General features: G+C 38.2%; 1 protein-coding gene across 2 annotated transcripts in view; it reads left to right on the top strand.

Moving 5' to 3' along the window:
• ATP8B4 (ATPase phospholipid transporting 8B4 (putative)) overlaps positions 1–17,070 on the top strand; it is a 272,392-nt gene that overhangs the window by 71,094 nt on the left and 184,228 nt on the right. For both annotated transcript variants that reach the window (XR_004030436.1, XM_012507151.2), the window contains exons 4-6: positions 6,353–6,466; positions 9,124–9,222; positions 14,633–14,694. The gene's annotated coding sequence lies outside the window, so the exon portion shown is untranslated. The remainder of the gene's footprint in view (positions 1–6,352; positions 6,467–9,123; positions 9,223–14,632; positions 14,695–17,070) is intronic.

Raw genomic sequence — 17,070 nt, forward strand, 5'->3', positions numbered from 1 at the left:
GAAAAAATAATACTTCCCATTTTATTAATATTTTATTTGGTAGCCCATCTCTGAAAAATTTGTCATTTTTACTCCATTTTCTTTACTTTATTCCCCACCTTCACCCCACCCCTCCACCAAGTAGTAAATGCTGGAAATATAAAGGACTTTGGCCACTGTGCTTCTGTTGAAAGCTAAAGTAAGGGAGTGGTTATGTGTACTATTTGTCTGCATTGAGCTTTGTTAGGGTCCAAGAGAATCATTCTTGAGGGGAACTGAAAGAGAATCCAAGGAAGCTGTAAGCATACATCAGGCAATAGAACAAGAGCTCTGCCTGAAGGGCTTGACTAGAGAGGAGAAAGTAAATATACTGAATTTCCTTTGGTAAGAAAGTGGCAGCAGGCTTGAAATGCAGACTGGAAGAGAGAGCAAGGGCAGATTACTCTGAAAGCAGAAGAGATAACTGCTTTGCAATGAATTGGGGCAGCACAGTGGTGAAGAGGGTGGGCTCTGGAGCAGAATGTCTATCGCTAGATCCAAATCCTGGCTCTTACAATCACCACTTTAAAGCTGTGTCAACTCGTGTAAGTTAGTAAGTTACTTAATCTCTCTGAACCTTGGATTTCCCTTCTACGTAAGTGAAAAATAGTACCTATTTCATAAGAATGTTGTGAGGATAAGATGAGCTATAAAATGTAAAGCTCTTAGTACACATAGTAAGAGCTTGATAAATGTCAGTAATTATTACTATTCATGGTCGTTCCTTCTGTCCCCACCCTGATCCAAGCTGTGCATCATCTCTCACCTGGACTAATTCAAAGACCTCCTCATCGCTCTTTTCGTATCTATGCTTGTGTTACCACTGATTTGTTCTCCACCTAGCTAGGGTGATATTTTAAAATAAAAATCTCGACAAGTTACTTCTTTGCTTAAGATGTTTCAGTAATTCCCCCTTCACTTAGGATTTTAGTCTTTATTAGTATTTATAATAAAGACTCTTTTGGTCTTGATAATAGGGACTAAAATCCTTAGTATGTATTCTGAGGAACTACTCCATCTAGTCTGTTTGTGCTGATCTCTGCAGTCCAGCCTCATAGGCCCTCTTCTAGATCCCCAAGTGTGCCACCTTTTGCCTACCTAAGGGCCTTTGCATTAAAATATTTTAGAGAAGCAATGACATTGCCTTCCAGGCGGAGGGTTCTCTGCTGGTGTGACACTTCTCTCCCAACTCCATTACTACTCTGCCACATGTGAGATGAAGTCATTGACCTGATGGGTCAATCTTGGAGGAATAATGGACCTCAGCTCATCTTTGCCCTTCTCCTTCTTGGAAGCACATTTTCCACAGGGAACATGTGCTTCCTCACATTCATTTACGGGGAGGCATTTTCCCACTATGTGGGACCCTGCCCTGGTCTGGCATCACCCGTGACTGTGAGCCCAAGCCTACCTCATCATGGAATCTGTTAACCATTCCTCCTCACTGACAAGCTAATGCCATGGCCTCTAGTTTGGCTTTTATCAGCACCAAAGAGGCTCCATGGAGTCTACTCCTTTTCTTCCGATTGGGATGTTTCTAGTCATTCATGGTGGGAAAGTACTTCTGAGAGGATAGTGGTGAAGATCTTTCTGTGCCTTATTATGGAATGAACTGTACTCAGATTGGACTGTAGGCCCATAGCCTATGAAATGACTAAATATTAATGTACCTGATTTAAGGTCTTACCAATACAATACTCATATGTTTGGACAGGGCAGTGGAAATGGAAGCGTGTTTTGCTTTTGGTTGAAAAACAAAGATAAGTAGACTGGCCCAGAGATTTTCCAGGAGGGGGAGCCCTTGTTCCTTGTTCCCATTCAAAGCTGTGAGGGTTTGCATCATCTGTGACTAAGTTACAACAGAATGAGTGGAACAAACACAATCATTGCTATATGTCAAGCTAAGCAAATAGGAGAAAATTGTCATAGTTTCTGTTTGGCATTATTACTTTATCCCACAGAATTAGCTCTTTACCTATATGGAACTCAGTTTTGTAGGAGAGTGTCTTTATAATTCCTGCCGTGGTTTTGACAGTTACAGACATTGTATATGTCCTTTTTGCAAGATGCTAGGCTAACCTCTATTTTAAAGCTAGAAGGAAAATATAAAACATAATTAGGAATATGAGCTCCTTATTTAGCTGTATTTTCTCCTTAGCTTTAATCTTCCCCATTCTTTTCTCCAAGTCCTTTCTTTAGAAAAACATGTGATTGACAGTACCAACACCCTATTTTGCAGTGTGTTAACTTCTTGAGTAGTTAACGTACTGCAATATCATCATTATTAGCTTTCAGAACAGTTTTCAGTACATCAATGTGCATCAGACCAACTAAGCTGGAAACTCTTCTCTGACATCTCTTCTTATTTTCCCAGAACTTGTAGCACAAAACTGGACACCTTGATTCCTGACAAATGTTGTATTAGTCCGTTTTCATGCTGCTAATAAAGACATACCTGAGACTGGGTAACGTATAAAGAAAAGAGGTTTAATTAATTCACAGTTCAGCATGGCTGGGGAAGCCTAAGGAATCTTAGAGTTATGATGGAAGGGGAAGCAAACTCTTCACATGGAGGCAGCAAGGAGAAGTGCTGAGCAAAAGAGGGGAAAGCCGCTTATAAAATGATCAGATCTAGTGAGAACTCACTCACTATCATGAGAATAGCAGCATCGGGGTAATCACCCTAATGATTCAATTACCTCCCATCGGGTCCCTCCTATGACATGTGAGGATTATGGGAACTGCAATTCAAGATGAGATTTGGGTAGGGACACAGCCCAGCCATATCAAATGTTAAAAATGGTCATTTAACAGACGACTGGATTTTAAAAAATCAGATAGCAGTGATGGCTAGGAGCCAGTGTAGGTTCACCTAAAACAAGTTACCCCAAACTAACCACATTTAAAAAATATTATTCTGGGCATGTTGATTCTGAATTTCAGTAATATCTGTCACCCCAAATTTCTCATGTTATCTTTGTGGATAGGATAGAATTAAGCCTCAAATAATATAGTTAGATGGCTTTACAAATGGTTAAATAAAACATATTAAACCTGAAAAAATTGCTAACATTAATTCGTAGAGAGATCTCTAGTAGTTTGCCATAGCTTTATTGGTTTAATTAAAATTTCTTTTGGTGCATTTAACCTTTTTCTTTTTTTAATGTATGTTTGTCTACAGCTTTGGAAGAACATATAAAAGGCATGTGTTTGAAATTTTCTGATGACACAAAGCTGGGAGGAATATTTAATGCTTTAGATAGTATACTCAAGATTAAATATTTTTTCATTAGGCTGGTATAATAGGAAATATGAAAGATGTTATACATAAATATTTTAAAAACCAACTATAAATGTATAGAAAGGGAAACATGATTTAATAGTGATTTATGTAGAAATGATGTAGGAATTTTTGTTGATCAAAACTTAATATGAAGATATAGTGAGAGACAATTGCCAGAATGCCAATGAAATCTTTGGAAATGTCAATACAATACTTCAGAACACAGAACATCAAAGTCCTTACTATACATAGACTTGTTGAGCCAGATCTACAGTTGTGTTTGGTTCTAGGCATCATGTTTTAAGAGAGTTGCAGAGAAGCTGGGATGGATCCAAAAGAGCCTGACTGGGAAGAAATGTCTGTAAAATAAATCATGGAGAATGGTTGAAAGGTTTGGGAATGTCTGAGTCAGAATAAATATTTATGGGAGTCCTATGAGTGGTTCTCAAGTATTTGAAGGTTATCAACATAGAAAGGCCTTAGACTTGGTCTAGATGACCCCAGGGATGGAATTTGCTATGTGGCAAGAAGACATTTCTCAAAAGAAGACATACATGTGGTCAACAAATATATGAAAAAAATGCTAAATGTCACTAATTATTAAAGAAATGCAAATCAAAACCACAATGAGATACCATCTCACACCAGTCAGAATGGCCATTATTAAAAAGTAAAAAAAAAAAAAAAATAACAGATGTTGGTGAGGTTGCAGAGGAAAAAGAATGCTTATACACTGTTGGTAGGAGTGTAAATAAGTTCAGCCATTGTGGAAAACAGTGTGGCAATTCCTCAAAGAACCTAAAACAGAACTAGTATTTGACCTAGCAATCCAATTACTGGGTATACACCCAATGGAAAATAAATCGTTCTACCATAAAGGCACATGCACTTGTATGTCCATTACAGCACTATTTACAATAGCAAAGACATGGAGTCAACCTAGATGCCCATCAGTGGTGGACTGGATAAAGAAAATGCGGTACATATACACCATGGAATACCACACAGGCATAAAAAAAGAAGGAAACATGTCCTTTGCAGCAGCATAGATGCAGCTGGAGGCCATTATCTGAAGTGAATTAACACAGGATCATAAAACCAAAGACTGCAAGTTCTCACTTATGAGCGGAGGCTAAACAGTGGGTACTCATGGACATATACAGCAGCAATAGACACTGGGGTTTACTAGAGCGAGGAGAGTGAAAAGATGGGGGTAAGGGTTGAAAAACCACCTATTGGGTACTATGCTTGTTACTAGGGAGAGTGGATGTCCCAGCTCTTGTCTAGCTTGGAAGAAAGATTTCAACCAAGAGACGGTACAAAGATAGCAAAAAATTTTATTGAAATATATTGTAAAGAGTTTAATGTAGGAAAAATGGGTACACCCCAAAGGAGGGGTGAGATGATCCTGTGCGAAAACAGTTCCAAAGGTCTGCACAGGGAGCTTTATCATGTTGGACTTTTTCTGCAAATTACTGCCCCTGTCTCAAGTCTCCACCTTTCTCCTTTGCCTGGTTTTTCCTGCTCCTGCCTTAACTCCTCGCCTAGGCTTGTGGGACCCTCCCTTACTGTTGGTTAATGTGCATGTGTGGGCTGGTGATCAATACAAATCCTGTCTGATGGTGGCTCTGCTCATTGCTGCCACCCCAGGAAAGTTGTATAGTGGTCAAATCTATACCTGTTGGGCCTGCATATCTCTTTGGAATTTCCTTGTCTGTCCTAATCTGTACTTGTGGTGCCAGGTTTCTCTTGGTAATGTCCCCTTTGCCCATCTTTTTTCCTTTTTTTTTTTTTTTTTTGGCAGAGTCGTGCTCCGTCACCCAGGCTGGAGTGCAGTGGTGCAATCTTGGCTCACTGCGACCTCCGCCTTCTGGGTTCAAGTGATTCTCCTGCCTCAGCCTCCTGAGTAGGTAGGATTACAGGCGTGCACCACCATGCCTGGCTAATTTTTGTATTTTTAGTAGAGATGGGGTTTCATCATGTTGGCCAGGCTGGTCTCGAACTCCTGACCTCAGGTGATCCACCCACCTCTGCCTCCCAAAATGCTTGGATTACAGGTGTGAGCCACTGTGCCTGGCCCCCTTTGCCCTTCTTATTAGCATGTAGCTAACGACATTCTGACATTTTGACTGCAGAGTGAATGATTATTGGGGTGTCTTAAGAGGCATTCCGTGATGTTTCTTTCTGTGTGGCTACCTTCTCGCTCTCCTACCCACATATGACTAAGTGCCCCCCGCCCCCCAACAAGCATTAGAGATGGCATTAATGTGCAAATTTTGAGTGGTCCCTCAGGTGTGAGCCTTCCCAGAGGTTTCCTTTCCCAGGAGCTCCCCTCCTGTTAATGTCTAGCTCTCCACTCACTCTAACATGTTCTTTACCTGATGACAGGATCATTCATACACCAAACCTCAGTGACATGTAGTTCTGTCATGTGACAATCCTGCACACATGCTCCTGAACCTAAAATAAAAGTAGAAAAAAAAAGTTATTAAAACTAAAAAAAAAGAAGTTGTAGGGAGGCAGATTTGGGTTTCTCATTATAAGGACCATTCCAGCAATTCCCGTTCTGAAATGGGGACAGGCTGCCTTGTGAGGCAGTCAGTTTCCCATCACAGGAGATCTTGTAAGACAGACCTAGGAGCCCCTTGTCAGAGCTATCTAAAAGGGTCATGCTTTGGGAAGGTGGACCAGATGATTTCTGAAGTTCTCTCCTGCCTTGCGGGCCCCAACAGGAACTCAGTACTGCATACAGTAGGTCCTCAAGCAATGACTGCCAAATAGTTGAGTGCTTGAGTCAGAAATCTCAGGGGTAGACTTGCATTTGATACATATTTAGTTACAGGTGGGTTTATGGCATGGACCGGTAATTTCACCTAGTATCAAGAGCATATCATCTTGGGAAAAATGAAGGCCTTGAGCCACCCAGAGTTGAAATTTCCTAGATAACTGGCTTATCTTTCTTACTCTGGCTCAGGCTTGTAGGTTTTAGAGCTATTTCTGATCATGAGCAATGCCTTGCCCCAAACTAACATGATGCTATTTCTTTTTCAGGATAATCGTATCCACACATCGAAATATAATATTCTCACCTTCTTGCCAATTAATTTATTTGAACAGTTCCAAAGAGTGGCAAATGCCTATTTTCTTTGCCTTCTGATTTTACAGGTAATATTTAGGTTGTATTTCTCTATTATCTGTTTGTTTAAAGTATTCATATAATTTTAAAAAGTAAGTTAATTTACTTAGCTAAATGTTTGTGATTAGGTAAAATCATCCTTTATCAGATTTTTAATCTTGTTGTTGCTGTTTCTCTTCACAAATGTGGGAGAGGTAGGAATGGTTAAAAAGTAGTACATTCATCATTTTAAACACTGAGGTCACTTTAAAACACAGCCTTGCACTTTATTTGAACCAAACCAGAGCCTAATAATTACTGTTCATGTCCTCCCTCCTTTCTTTATCTCCCTCTCACATCTACAGTGTGGGGATTGCCAGAGTTGAGGCAGAATCTTAGGTGACTAAGACTGAGTAGGTTGCAGAGCTTAATTTTGCACATTTCATTTTCATTTGAGAACAGTGACATATTTTTAATATATATAAAGTAAGTGATGATGCTATATGTTATTTCACTGTAGGTGACTACTTTTACAGTTTTGAATGGTTAATTGGTAGTTAATAACCTTTGCTTTTTCTCCTGACTAAAATTTGCCTTTAAATGAAATTTCAGCTTTTATGGATATTTTGAGAAGGAAAAAAATATGAATCAAGGAAGCTACATATATACTATACACATACATACTGTACACACACATAAATAGTTCATGTTAGCCAGTTATTTACCTAGTATTTATGTTAGCATACTTTAAGCAGATCAAACTGGTAGGTTGAGAATAGCTAAGAAGTAAGAAGATGGATTAGATTAATAGATTTGCATACTGTTTTCTCTTTAATTGAATATCTATTTAAGAATCTTTATGTTTCAAGTGACAGAAATCTTAATTAGTTTAAGCAAAAGATAAATATATTCATGAGTATCTCATTTCAAGTATTACTGGATTCATGGACACAATTTCATCAGGATGTGGCTTCTCTTTCTCTGTTTTTGTTTTGTTTTGTTTTTGTTTTCACACATTGGCCTTTCTTAGGTAGGCCCTCTACTTGGTGGCCCTGACAGCTTCCTGGTTCCAACTCAAGTCAGAGAGAGAGAGAGCGGGGCAGAGAGGGGGAGGGGGAGAGAGAGAAAGAGAGAGAGAGAGAGAAAACGAATGAAGGAATTACTTTTTCTGTTGCTCCAGCAAAAGTCTTAGGATTAGTTCTGATTGGAGCTGTATCTTCATTCCTAAACCTGTCACTGTGGCTCAAGAGTTTGATCCAGTAATTGGCTTAACCAAGATCATATGCCAAACCCTGGATCCAGGGTGGAATCGGTTTCCTAAAATTCTGTGGATAGAAAGTGAGGGGATATGATGGTTCCCTAAGAAATAGGAGTATATTTGAGAAGAACTGGGTGCTGATCAGGAAAACAAAAACAATGAATAAACACCTTACTATTTGTTGAAGAAAGCTTAGAGTCCAATGTTTCTTCCCCCAACTCTCCTCATGAAGTTGCTTTTGGTTTCTTCAAGTAACACTTCACACCATTCTAGAATTTTGAATTCATTTCTCTAACGGCTTTCTCATTTGTGGCCAAAGGCTCTTGTTCATAGAATTTTATATTTAGAAGGGAACTTTGGGATGGTTCAGTCTAACGTCTCCTTTCTTTATCGATGAAGAAATTAGACCCAGAGAGATTAGGTGGTAAAGCTTTCGCCATGAGTTGATGATGAACTAGGACTAGAATTTAGCTTTTCTGACACCAAGCTCAACATTTTTACTGCTACATCAGAGGCTTTAGAGTTTTTTTTAAAAAAATCTTACGTGGAAGCTACTATATAAAATTGATTTAGAGTTGTTTTGATGGGGCCTGACCTTTAGCCACTGACCGTCTCTACCCCATCCTTTCCTGCCTGATGGCCCTGAAGCAGCAGATTTTCAAATGAGTCCCATTTGAAAACCACCTGTCTAAGAGATTTATGTCCACTGTCACTATGTCTCTCTTATGTGGGTGGCTTTGGAGGTATAGGCACAAGGGAACAGGGCTTGGAGTCCAAGAGACCTAGTTTCAAATTTTAACAGTATGTGATCTTGGCCCAGTTGCATGACCTCTTAGATTCTTCATTTATAAAATGGGGACATGATACCCAGGTCTGCAACATTTCCTGACTCCTGGTCACCATTCATAACGTAGTATTCTGTGTTGTGTACTGGGGGTACTATTTATGTGGAATACAAACCTTCTGGGATTATACAAAAACAATGTTAGTAGGACTCTAACTCAATGAACTTTTCCGAGGATTGAATGATGTAATAAATGGAAAGTACCTGGCACAGTGTCTGGTGCAAGGCAGATGTTCAAACAATCTCTCTTTGGGAATTGGTAAAAAGAGGAGTTGGTAAAATTGTTAAAAGTTGAGATGAAAAGCAGAAAAAGATGGGTGAAATTTAACATATTGGAGAAAGTGATCATCTGTAAGAGATTTCAAGAAGCTTCTTCCTTGCTATAAAAATTTCAGTTTTTGGTTATGTAGTTTGAAAACAAGTTCAATAATACTTCTACTCTATGTGTCTTATAACCAAATACAAACACCTAAATTATTGAAAGTCATTCTCCATTTGTACACATACATCAATATAACCCCATTAATTTAAAATTAAATGACACAATTTGGAAGATACATTTTCTAACTTTAAAAGCCCTAAACTATTTGGAATGTTTGTTTCAGCTAATTCCAGAAATTTCCTCCTTGACCTGGTTTACCACCATTGTGCCTTTGGTCCTGGTGATAACTATGACAGCTGTCAAAGATGCCACAGACGACTATGTGAGTATTTGCTCTTGAGCGTTCTTGAGGTCTCAATTTCAATTGTGGCTTCTCAGAAATAGATAATGAAGATACATTTGAAATTTTGAATGAAGTTATTTTGGTCAATATCATATAAAGCTATTTTGCTATTTGTTTGATGATTAATACAGGTGCTGTAAAACCAGAGCCTATTTAAAAGCAAGAGGGCTTCAGTAACTAGATTCATTTTCTCCTTTTATAGATGAGAAAACTAAAGCCCAAAAGAGCTAGTGATTTGCTCATAATACAACCAATTTGTGGAAGAGCAGAATTGGAAATCAACCTGCATTCACTCAGTGAAGTGTTACTTATTCTTTATCACGTTTTTGTTTAAGGTTTGAGAGTTGGTAAATATTAGGTATTCTGATACATTCTTGTCTTTATATTAGGAGTTACAAAGTCAAATATAGTTGATCCTTGAATGATGTGGGGGTTAGGAACACCAACTCCCTGTACAGTCAAAAATTCATGTATAACTTTTGACTCCCTCAAAACTTTACTAATAGCCTATTGTTGGCCAGAAGCCTTACCAATAACATAAACAGTTGATTAACACATATTATGTATGTTATATTTATTATACACTGTATTCTTACAATAAAGTAAGCTAGAGAAAAGAAAATGTTATTAAGAAAATTATAAAGAAGAGAAAATATATGTGCTATTCATTAAGTGGAAGTAGATCATCATGAAGGTTTTCATTCTTGTCATAGTCATGTTTAGTAGGCTGAGGAGGAAGAGGAAGAGGTTTTACTGTCTCAGGGGTTGCAGAAGCAGAGGAAGGGGAAGCAGGAGAGCAGGCACACTCAATGTAGCCTTTAGAGAAAAAAAAATCTGTGTATAAGTGGACCTGTGCAGTTCAAATTTATATTGTTCAAGGGTCAACTGTAGCTTCAAAAGTCAGGAAACTAATGTAAATAAGTCAGATATAAGGCAATAGAGAATTTTAAAGTCTGTATAACCCAAAGGAAGTCATTCTCACTCAAAGACAAAACATAGTCTTGGGAAAACCAAACAGTCTAAATCCAGACAAATTATATTTTCATCCTGAGTGATTGCATGTGCCCCCTCAATAACTGTCTATGCCAATGAGTTACAGGTTTATATTCCTAGCCCTAGTCACTCCTCTGAGCTCACACCCATATTTCCTGTTGCCTATTTTTAACCTATGTGTATCTTTAAAACGGTTTTCTTGTAGACAGCATATATAGTAGGCTAATAATTTTTAACAAAATCTGAAAATCTCTACCTTTCAATCGGAATATTTAACCCATTTATGTTTAATATAATTATCATTATGGTTAGGCCATCTGTCATCTTGCTGTTGCTTTCTATATACCCCATTGGCTCTTTGTTCTATTTTTCTCTGCCTACTTTTAGATTAACTGAGTGTTTTTTGTGATTCCATTTTATCTTTATTATTGGCTTAACAGACATACTTTTTCATGGTTGTTTTAGTCTGTAATAGTCTATCTCAAGCAATCTGACTTCAGAACACTGGCACTTACTCACCACACCCCTCTGTGCTAAGCTATATGGAGAATGCAAAAATGAAAGAGACACAGAAACAGAAGTTAAAAAAAAAACTTAACATTCAGTAGAGGGAGATGGGTCATGTACATGAACAACAATAATATGAGATAAAAATGGTGTGAAATTCGTAATTTAAAAGAACTAAAGTGCTTTGATTCTTTGAATAGGGAAGATGACCTTCAGTAGCTAGATTGATAACAGAGGTGGGATGTGTGAAAGGGAATTAGGGAAGACATTATGGAGAAAGTGGGAACCCACCCCTGCTAAGAGTAGTTGAGTATGGTAAAGACATATGGGAAGATTTGTACTTATCAAGTTGGTTCATGTGATATTTCCTCATAGTTATCTTACATATAATTTTTTGATAAACAATAATTTGATGCAAGTCATTTTAAAAGAGCACACACCCACAGAAATAATGCATGTGTCTTCATATATCATTTTTTAAAGAATACACAGGATATAACTCTTCATTTCTTAATGAAATTTCTAGCCTATTTCATGGTTCACATTTTGACTATAACCTTTGAGGTTAGTTTTTTTTTTTTAAGACAGAGTCTCACTCTGTCACCCAGGCTGGAGTGCAGTGGCATGATCTCGGCTCACTGCAACTTCCACCTCGTGGGTTCAAGCAATTCTCCTGCCTCAGCCTCCTGAGTAGCTGGGACTACAGGTGTACGCTGCCACGCCTGGCTAATTTTTTGTGTTTTAGCAGAGATGGGATTTTACTGTGTTGGATTTTGTTTGTTTGTTTGTTTTGAGACGGAGTCTTGCTCTGTCATCCAAGCTGGAGTGCAGTGGTGCAATCTTGGCTCACTGCAACCTCTGCCTCCTGGCTTCAAGCGATTCTCCTGCCTCAGCCTCCTGAGTAGCTGGGACTATAGGCACGCACCACTACACCTGGCTAATTTTTTGTATTTTTAGTAGAGATGGGGTTTCTCCGTGTTAGCCAAGATGGTCTCGATCTGACCTCATGATCTGCCTGCCTTGGCTTCCCAAAGTCCTGGGTTTACAGGCGTGAGCCACCGTGCCTGGCCCTGGACTTTTAACAAACACATAGGATCCATCCACACTGATGAGTAATATCACATTAAAGTGGTTAGCTTGGGATGTTCCTGGAGTTTACTGATTCCTGTGAGGTTGCCATTGTTCAAGGTACTTTAGGATCTCTTCTTATAGAATTGTCTTCTGAAGGTCAGTGTACAAGGTAGTCTTATGACTTAATGGCTTCACAGCTTTGGAAACAAATGCTACTTCTCAGCCTAATCAAAAACCTTATCAACCAGACATGCTTTCTAAGAATGGCTTCCATATATTTCAAAACATGAGACATCTCATTATGTCTTTTCAAAGGACATAGAGCTCAATTCTCGAAGGATAAAGAACATTCTGAAGAACGGGCTATGAGCTCCAGAGGTAGTTCTAAGAGAGGAAATTTCAACAATCATTTGAGCAATGGCATCTTTGGAGTAAATGTGTGGTTTTTGTATGTTATGGGAAATGGTACTCATTTAGATGCATGAGTTCCTACATATTGGTCTTAAAGGTCTTCATTGTAGTCACACTTCATAGAGGAATAAATGGTAGAGTAGAAAGAATATTGGCTTTGGAGAAAGACACCTTACTACCCTACCACTTTACCCTACCATGTACTAACAGTTTGACATGAGGCGAATGACTTAACTTCTTGAACCTTTCCTTTTCTGTATAACATGGCCAATGACACCAGCGCTGTTGGGAAGACAGAATGAGATATGTGTAAAGCATCAGGTATAGAACCTAGCTCACAGGGAGTACACAATGAATGCTAGCCCTCTACTCCCTTTCTTTCCTGTGGAAGTTCCCCTCTGAGACTTCATATTTATTTCTAGAGGAGAAATTGTCAATAAGAGTCAGGCTGGGCTTGAAACTACCATTTCTAATCCTTCCAGACTCCATCTACTCCAATATCAAGTCCTCTTGGTAAAACCTGAGCAGAAGTAGCAGTGGTTGCATCTCCCCGAGAGTGAGCTGCTCAGCTTTTGGGGGATGAGCTGACTGGTCTTTTTCTGTGATGTTCAGCTAGTCAATTTAGGGGATTTACATGACTAAACAAAAAAGTCTCCTTTTGATTCCATTGCAGTTAAAGCTTGAATGTGCCTTCACCTTTTGTGATGTTATGTGCCAGTTCATTAACTGGACACCTTCACCAGTCAGGGTCTTGGCAAAACACAGAGGTCACCCTGAAATTGAGTGGATTGGAGAGTTTAATAATGATGGGATAATTTACAAAGGGTGTGGGCAAGGAAAAGTAGCTATGGCAGCAACATGGTTGACAATACTACTAGACCTGAAGAGGCAAAGGAATGAAGGAGTGACCAGACCTGGAGATGTAGTTGAGGCCTGTTTGTAGCAGCTGTGGCTATTTGTGGAAGCAGCCATTACTAACCCAGCTAGAAGAAAGCCAGGGGATAAATTCCTTCATTTCACTCTTCTCTGACTCGAATCTTCTGCCAGTGCTATCTGTTGGCCAAATCTTACCAGAAGCCACAGGGCAAGGACCACAGAACCCAGCTTTTCATGGCACAGGGCAGAGTGGAGAAGAATGCTGCGTAGATATGGTGGAGGAGAGAATATTCAGCAACCCCTCCAAATTGTGCACTCAGATCAAATAATATTTCCATTTCTATTGTTCTACTCGTAGGAAGAAGTTTTCATGTCAATGGGTGACATGACTTAATTTACTCCTTTACCAATATTATAAACTATTTTTATGTTAACAAAGGCTAAATAGCTTTGTTTTCTTATTTTCACTGGTAATATCTATTAACTTATACCTGCCATTCTGAGTAATTGTATGTACTGGGCATAGCATAATAGAAAGATTGGGATGGATTTGGGAAGGCTGTAGAAAAAGGAAAAGGGCTGGTTGAAGCATTTTATATTTTGTGATTTTGACACAACATTTTGTATTTAAGAAAAAAAGAAAACATTCTGATGATTAAAATCTATGAAATTGAAGTTTCTGTCTCCTGAAAAGACTACCCCTATTCATCTGTGCATGTAGGCTAATTTGCTGAAATAACTATATTATAGCCTATTACTAATGGTATTACCATTTTCTCTATATTACCTTTTTTTCTCTGATAGCCTACTATTACTATCTGATCTTGACATTTCACATAGAAAGACTTACCTGAATGACTGCTAATTTATGAGCCTAGTAGAAAGCTCTTAATATTAAGATTCTTTCAAGCTATATAAGATGGTTACATTACTGGAGTAAACAGTAAGAAATACAACCATTTGGACATAAATCACAAATCTACACCAAATGTGTTTCAGTATTGGATTCTAATTTTTGTTTTAAATGCTCAGTACTTCATAAGATCACTGTTAACAATTAGAATTTCTGGAGAATAAAAATTCATGTTGTTACAAGTAACTTCTTGACTTCAAAGAAATCTATAAAACAGAAAGAATGATGTTCTAACAAAGCATTCAGTACACATGGGAGAGAAATGGAAGCCCCATTCCTTGTTAAAGACATCAAAATTAATACATGGTTTTCTCTGGGACTATAAGGTACAGTAGAGAGCATATTGTCTTCTTAGAAGCAACTAAACATGTGGAGATTGGAAGAGTAGTGGCTAGCCTTGTTGTTTCGTTGGTGACATCCAGAGTGTAATGTAGTGAGAAGGGTTTTGATTTAGATTTAGAACATGTAGAGCTGGGTTCACAGTAAGCCCAAACAGTGTCATCTTAGACCAGTGACAACACTGTTTAAATGGATGAACTCAAAGTATTGCCAGTGTGCTTATTTGGGCTGACAAAGTACCTTGTAATGTGTTTTCTCACAAACACTTTGATTTTTCAGTTTCGCCACAAGAGTGATAATCAAGTGAATAATCGGCAGTCTGAAGTGCTCATCAACAGCAAGTAAGAAATACATTCTGTGGGTTATTCTGAAAATTTCTAGGACCCTGAAACAGCTCTTAACGATTGGTGGCTTTCTCTTTTAATTAGATACATGATTCTTTTTTTTCTTTAATTTATTAAAAATTGAACTTTGATTCCATTTTATCTTCATGGCTCTCTTTTATGTTCCGCAAATGCTTGTGCTACTCACTCAACTTTGACTTCAGATTCCTTTGGAGTACCTTTTATGGAACACAGACACATCTTTGTCACTTTCCATTTCTAGATACAATACTATTTAGAATTGGTACATATGGGGTTTTGTATGTGGTAGATGTTCCATGAGTGTGTGAATTATTTAATTTGGTAATTTCTGGGGAATATTGCTAGAGAGACTTCTGACACATTACTGTATCAAGTGATAGTGATAAGAATTTTGTATTTACTTGATAGTGGAATATACATGGGCCGTCTACCATAGTACAATTTTTTCATTGCTTTTATATTCATCCATCAATGAAGAAAAAGTATTTGTGAGAACAGTGCTAGAATCAGAAATGCTTTAAAAACACATGCATTTATACACAAACGACAGCAAAAACACCTCCAGAAAACTTAGCAGAGGTAATTTTAAAACTTCTTTCCATCATTTCTTACTCTCTTTTTCGCTGTCCCACCCCCCTTATTTTTTTGCTAATGATAACATGTGGCAAAGTAAATTTTAATGATGTACTTAAATCTGGCAGTCAATCACATTAGGCAATGATTTTGAATCATTTGGATACTGTGAAGAATGTAATTTTTAAAGAGAAAATCACAAAATGAATTAGCCATATATGAGGGAAAATGCTAAAGATATCAAGAAGGGCTAGGTTGCTTAGGCAATACATGGTGATATTGAAGTAATCTCTATAACTAAAATATTGACTGATTTCAATAACATAATGAATACCTACAGTTTTTCTTTTGGCTTGTTTTAGAAAATGGTGTAAAAAGGACAGTGAAGAAAAATGATCTTAAGCTAAAACCATAGTTGTAGAGACAGAGCCTTGGAAAGTGTGATCCTGGTGTGACATGGATAAGCCAAAAATGTGCCTGGACCCCCATGGTTCAATTCCAGGTTAGCTGGTTTTGAATCATTGCCACCACAATATGGTGTTAAAAGTATGCATTTTGCACTGAGAGACTGAAGTATGAGTTTTGTCCTACTCTGAATAATTTTGTGGTCTTGGGGAAGTTTTTAATATCTGTAAGCACTGGATTTCTCCTCTGTAAGGTGGGGTTATAATGTGTTCTCTCCCATGGATGGAGTTGCTGTGAAGGTTAGAGGAGTTCTGTAAAATGCTTGGCCCAGTGTCTTGTATGTTGTTAGCATTCTCCATGTATTCTTGTTACTTCTTTAAAAGGCTCTTTATAAGACAGAGTATGTGTGGTTTTGGGTAGTACTATTGCATATCTTGACTTTCTCAAGTCTGAAAGTTCTGACTGCGTATTAGATCTGATGTTAATACGTTCCTTTCCCAAGGAACATCTAATCATCAGTCTCATTACTTTGAAGTCTCACCTCATATAAAGTGTGTTAAAAGTAAATACACTTACACAGTGAATTTGAACTAATAACTCTAGCATATCTTTTAATGTCTCTCAAATTACCAGTCAAAATACCTGGATTGCGATAGATGTTGGGGCCTCTATTTGGAGGCCATGGGATTAATCCAATAACTTAGATATTCAGAAATTTGATGACTATATGTCTCCCACACATGGTGACTATCGTTATCATTATCATTTGAAATAGTGTTAGTGTTACTTTCTTGTGGTTTTATTTAGCTTTTTGTTAATTCCTTGTGAGATAGTATCTCTTTGTAACTCAATATGGCATGATGTATTGAAAAGCATTGTTGCCAATCCTGTAAAGTTGAAGGGAGAATCATCTATCATTGAGAATGGAATGGAGCATTTTTTAGGATTCAGTGAAAAATCAGGCAAAAATGTCCATTTGAGAGATTATCCACAACCTTGAGCTCCTCTAGGATAGAGGTCCTCTCTCTTGATTGTGTTTGTATCCCTTGAGCCTACCACAGTATCTGTCGAATTTTCAAACTAAGCTGTAGCAAGTCCTTGCAGAGAGGGCAACCTGCAAGACGGGCTTATCCTGTTAAATTTTGCTAAATCTCATCATTAGCCAATTCCAGTGCATAGGATGGTAGTTTCTGTAGAATGTGCTCAGGCTATGGAGACTGGCTTTTCACTTTTTGGGTTTTGAGATATTGGGGAAGTCAAATGGGCTTAGGTCTGAGCTAGTACAAGGAGTGTTGAGTCCTGTGGAGTTGGTGGTTATGGAGGATGCTGTTGGGGTTCTGCCCAGATCTCCTTGTCTTCTTGTGCTCATCCCCA

The sequence above is a fragment of the Nomascus leucogenys genome, chromosome 6, assembly GCF_006542625.1.
Source record: "Nomascus leucogenys isolate Asia chromosome 6, Asia_NLE_v1, whole genome shotgun sequence".
NCBI lineage: Eukaryota > Metazoa > Chordata > Mammalia > Primates > Hylobatidae > Nomascus > Nomascus leucogenys.